This window comes from Mixophyes fleayi, chromosome 11 (genome assembly GCF_038048845.1).
Source record: "Mixophyes fleayi isolate aMixFle1 chromosome 11, aMixFle1.hap1, whole genome shotgun sequence".
NCBI classification, from domain to species: Eukaryota; Metazoa; Chordata; class Amphibia; order Anura; family Limnodynastidae; genus Mixophyes; species Mixophyes fleayi.
The window spans coordinates 8,797,258-8,803,517 of record NC_134412.1 but is presented as its reverse complement, the minus strand read 5'-3'; positions in this window follow the sequence as shown (position 1 = coordinate 8,803,517).

Genomic DNA, 6,260 nt, shown 5'->3' with positions numbered 1-6,260 from the left:
TGTTATTGGTGCATCCTTAGTTGGCTATGATTACAGGGTAAAGATTCTCTAGATGGTATCTCTCCCTGTGTGATGTTCCTGGTGCGTGTCAGAGTTCATTCTTATATTTTTCCATGCATACTTAGCTAAAAATACACAGCAAAATAAATGTCATTATTATCCTGTATTTATAAATTGCTGTACAATCAGCATGGACTCATACGTCTTATTTTTGCAACTTAAAGAGGAGGAACGAAAAAGATAGCTGAGTCATACTACACACTATAAAAACACCAACCTGGGGCTGAATTGGGATTTTTAAATCTTGTAGAAATCATTCGCTAGTACACCAATATATGACAAAATGCAATCATTTGCTGAGTTAATAAAACCCCCATTTATCTCTATTGACAATTCAAATTCAGTAAACTTTAGTAGAAATCTATTCCCACTCATTTTGCCAATGAAATCACATCAGGGAAAATAAAAATCCAGGTTAACGAGTTTACCTGGTAAAAAACTGGATTGTTTAAGGGAAACATGAACTCTAAAAATAATAGGGATGCTGTAACTATTAGTGCAACTGTCTGTGCTGGTCACATATTTTTATAGCACTTATTAAGAGAACATATTCTGTTGTATGTAAGACAAAAACCTCTTTTAAGTAATATTTGTAAAAAATAGCTTCAGAAAAATGATTGTTAAAAAAAGCATTTTGAAAATTGAGCACTTTGGCTGGGTACACATTGGAGTATTTTCGCCCAATAATCGGGCAAATCAGCCGACATATGACCGTTGGGTCGTAAGTCGGGTTAGTGTGTATAGTGACACGATGGTCGAAAGTTGTTCCAAAGTGTCGATTATCGGCTCATTTGGTTCTTCGTACTGTTTAATATTATACGAATAATCACCGACCGATCATGTAGTGTGTATACAGTCATGCTCACTATCCCCATAGAGTTTACAGAGCTGGGCTCTTTTCAGCTGATGCTAGCGATGAATGTCCTGGTGAATAAATGTAGAAAGTGCTGAAGAAGGAATAATTCATTTGTTCGCTCTGAGACAAAATGTTTAGTTTTAGAGTCACAGAAGGTAACGAAATTCGTTAGGACATGTGGATAGCTATAACAAGGTGTTTTAATCAGTGTGACAATGTGACAAGAATAATTGAATGAATATTGTGCTGTCATTCTCTGAAACTATAGGAACAGATGAAGGACCAAATGAAGATCTAAAAGGTAAATCGTGTCAGTGTGTATGGATGAATTGTCAGACTGATTGGACCTTCAGTTGTAGGTACAATTGTTTGAGATAATACATTGGTCGGAAAATTCTTCAGTGTCTACCTAGCCTTAGTAAATGGGGCCACTCAGACAGCTATGTTGTACGGGTGGATAATGCATTTTACTAATCCTTGCACTTTCTCCAGCACACTCCTACTTACAGCGCCCCTTAAGACCACCAGTAATAATGTCGCCTTCAGAAATGACGTCACTCTGTGTACTGGACACTAAATGTGTAGAAATTGTTAACAGACAGTTTTTTGAACAGTCGCCAATATCAACATGTCGCGGAAGGCAGTTTCGGAATAACTAGGTCGGGGTAAGTAGTGTCGGTGTGTGGTAAGTTGTTAAAATGACTACCACCGTGTTGTACAGTATGACTTATTACATTGCAAACTCTCGTCCACCACTTTAACCTTTTGCCCTCTAATTCAACCAAGTTTCCTCAGGTTCCTGCAGAAATCTGAGTTTAATTTTCAGAATTTTTTCAACTTTCTACAACTGCTCACGATAATTTCTGCATTCTCCTGTCCGGATATGGCAGCCCCAGGTCTTAATCACTCCTTAGTCACAGCATTTGGTCAATAGTGTCAGGATTCCTAGTATTAACACCACGGAGAGTATGTGAATGAAATTAAATGATTTATTTAAACACGGGTCACACAGGTAAAAATGAGATGTAATAAATGATACGGAATATAACACAAGTCCATAGAAACAGGATCCCAGCATACCCAGGAGGCTAAGGGACAGGTCAACTGCAGGTACAGGTTATAGTCAGAGTAAGCAGGTTTGGCTGGGAAGCTGGAGACTCTGGTCTTCCAAGGTAGATAGTGGAGTGTAGATATTGAATGTCTGGATTGCCAGATAAAGGGGAGAAGCTGGAGACTCTGGTTTTCCAGGTTAGATAGCGGAGTGCAGATATTGGATGGCTGGATCACCAGATAAAGGTGAAGACTGTCATGCAAGTATAACAGAGGGAGTGCAAACACTAGGATATATATATATATAAATATAGTATGACACCATGAAGGTCAAATGTAGAAGTGGTTCTGTATGAGTTTAGCTTTTAATTGGTTGAGTAATGTTAATAAGTTGCAAGAAACAGAACAACGTCAAGGCCCTGCTTGTATCTTTCGTAAAACATTGGTGGAACTCTGCTCAACTTCTTGTCCTGTTTGAGGACATCTTTAGATTTGGAATGAAGAACATTCGGTGTATGTTCAAAATGATTTACAGTAATAAAATACCACAAGAAGTCATAATATGAAACATTTTCTAATGCAAGGTTGTCAACTTTCTGAAAAGTACTTACCTACTATTTACAGAAATATATATTCTTCATTTAAATACAATAATATTACATTTTTTTGAATTATGTTTATAATTTTCCTATAACAGAATGATATTTGAAATTTGAATATGTGATTTAACAGCAAACGGTAACTGAACCCAAGTAATGTTTGTTATCATGGAAAAATTACAATTTCTACCAAAATGGATTTGTATCCAGCACATCGGCAGCTATGAGAACTTAGTCTATGTGTTGAGGACAGTGAGGACTACAGGACACTAAGGTAATACATAACAGTTGAAAAATGACATTGATGAGAACAGAGATATTCTCCAAAATAAAGGAAAAACACATTAGCAGCTTGAATTGAATTTCAGAATGTAGCGTTCTATTAATGAAAAAACGGTGCAAAATTTCAAAAAGTCAAAAAATTTTACTATATAAAGACATATTTTTTATTTCTGTCTAAAAACTATAAAATTATTCTTTTATTAGTTTATCACCCTTTGATATATTAAATAATATATTAGTTTCACTGTTGGTTTTATTGGTTTTAGTAAGATCAATAAAATAATCTTTGAAGTGAACATCAACTGATTAGTTAGCTGGAGTCTATATCCCACAGGATCAGAAACTCTATATATCCCTCCTCTGAAGAATCTGCACTCAAGTGACAAAGAAACGCGTCAGCTACGGGAATAGCAAGATAAGATATAGTCTCTCTTTCATCACTTCTGTCACATTGACTATTGCTATGGATGGATTTTGTTCTGGTTTTACTATATTGGTCCTAATATGTGACTCTGTAAATTTTTCCCTTGTTGTAAATACCGTAAATGAACACTCCGGAATAAACTACTGAACACAAAGGAACGTAAACAATACTGTACATAGGGACAAATAAACTCTAGTAAAATGAGAAAACATTTGACCAAGGATATGTCATATGTCTGAGACTATACATTCATTACCAGTCTGCATTGCAAAAATGTATTTGCACATTTGTCCTACTGATGCTTTTAATAACGTATTTACCATGTCTACAGCCAACCTACTGCAATCATAAATTAAAAGCATCTGCCTTAATACTGAAAGAGTTAACTGGATTGTTCAAAAGAAAATATTGCTTGGGCCTACAACTTTACAAGTCACAACAGCCTTTAGTTTTATTAACACGTTTTAAGGACATACAAGAACTGCAACTATGATTTGTAACAGTCATGTTCAATTTCACAGGACATGTATATCTTTCTTTGTTCTTTGTAATATTTGCTGATGTTGGACTTTGTGATTCACGCTTATGCAGTGCTAAAATGTCTACGTGACTAAAACATTATATATAGATGAGGATTTGTTTTAGTAAACTCAGAGCACATACTATACCCCACCTGTGCGTGTATTTATTGTCTCTCCAGCTATAATGATATATCTTATCTGATCACTGACCACTGAAGAAATATTGCTTACAATACATACATGAATAGGTACATATATATATAATTTGCATAAACCAGACGATTTTCAGTTACAGCTAGTTTTCTAAGCAATGAATATATATTTGTTTCACATGCTAGGGACTCACCTACAGGAGATGCTTTGACGTTGGCTGGTGAGCTTGTCCCAACATAGCTATATTGTGCACAAAATTCTCTTATTTATGCATATTCTGACACACAATGATTTATATACAGTTTGCTTAGAGCGCCGGAAAACATTTTCTGTTGTTCTCACATACACAGTGGTCTTATTTGTCCATGGCTGCACTTTTCAAATGATTTTGTTCACTTGTACACATTTGATTAATTTAAATAAGCTCACCATAATCTCTTTCACTGTGATGATGAGTAAAAAATTGGCAATTAGCCACAACCTTACCTATGATTTTATCAATATTTTCAGATACCTTTCTTCCCTTTAATGAACAAGTTTAGAAATCTTTTTGTGTGGACAGAAAAATGTACAGATTGCAAAACAAAAACCAAAACAAAATAAGCAAAAACAATATAAAAGAAATAATAGCCACTATATATTTATTCATTTTGCTGTTTGCATTTACAATAAAGAACCCTTTGCTAAAATACCAGCCATTAGTAATCACCAAACACAATTTTCTTACCAATTGTTAATTTAAAAATTAAGTGGTTTAAACACATGAATTTAGCAAGTTGAAAAAGCACTGTATTGTACATACAATGACAATTTACAATTCAGTGTAAATTAAAAAGCAATTTGTACTTACCTGTTTTTCCACTGACGTCTTCAGGATATGGTTTGTCCACTCTAACAGTCCAGAGTCCATTTACATTGACATTACTGGTAAATGATATAGTCACAATGTCTGAGGTATGATAGCCTGGAGTTGTGTAGTAACCTGTGCTATATCCACTCTTTATTCCAGCCGGTGGGGTTTGAAACAACTTAATTATGTACAGAAATATTTTGTCTCAAACAGGGTGACTTAAATGCCTTGGACACAAAGATGAAACCATCAACATGGCATTTTCCACACCCTCTATATCCCACAGTGCACACTATTGGGGATGTAGTCAAAATGTCGACAATCAAAATTTTGACATTCAGAATGATGACACCACAATTTTGACAGTCAGAATGTCGACACAGTTAAAAGGTCGGCATTCAGAATGTTGACATGTTTATTAGGTTGACAGGTTGTAAAGTCGACAGTCACAATGTCGGCATAAAGCAGTAGATTTAAACTGGCAATGCCACTGCCGGCACTGCCACCGCCGATACACAAAGGGAACTCAATGGTAAAAACAAAATTGGCTGCTCAACCCCCCCAAAAAAATTCTAGCTTAACCAAGCCTAGTGCTGCCAGTCTAGGCTGGTACACGCAAAATCAAGGTGAGAAAAAGCATGGGCTCCCCCCGATTATACTATTACCAGCACTAGGGTTTACCAGCTGAGGTTGGTGGCACTATAGCAGGGGAACCCGCAGTGTGGCTGATGATAATCCAACCCCAGGCTGGTCAGCACAGGGATGGATTCCCTAGGGAAATTGGGTCCACAAAAAAAATGTGCCCCCCCCTAGGGGTACCCAACCCCGTGCTGAAAGAACCAGGGCTCTTCCCACATTTTGTCCTTAGTGCACTACAGGTCACAACATGCCCAGACTTTAAGTGTCTGGGAATGCTGGCACTTGTAGTACTACAAGCACCGGCATACCCATGGCTGCCAGTGCATGCTGGCACTTGGGGAACCACCGCTGGGACCTGTAGGGCACCCAGAAAAATGAAAATAAAGTGCAAACACCGGTTTAAACATTACTTTAATTGAAATTAATATATACATGCTCTGTATTACTCACCTACATCCACGGTCTTCATCTGTAACACATCCAATGATCCCTGCCAGACAGAAAAATAAACCAAGAATTCTTGCTTGGCAAAAAAACAAACCAACCCTAGTGGATGATGCAAAACTAGCACTTCTTTCCCAGCACGTAATGAGCTCATTACGGCATTATGGGGCATATTCAATTCCGATCCCGACCCGCGGGATCGCACCGGAACTGGCCGCGAACTTAATCCACGGTACCGCAATAACGTGGATTTTCGTTCGCAGCCCGTATTACCGGCAGTAGTGCGCATTTTCCGCGGTAACGCGCGTTACCGCGGATCCGGATCGGAATTGAATATGCCCCTATGGCTATTTATAACAAATGTTATATATTATTCTTTACT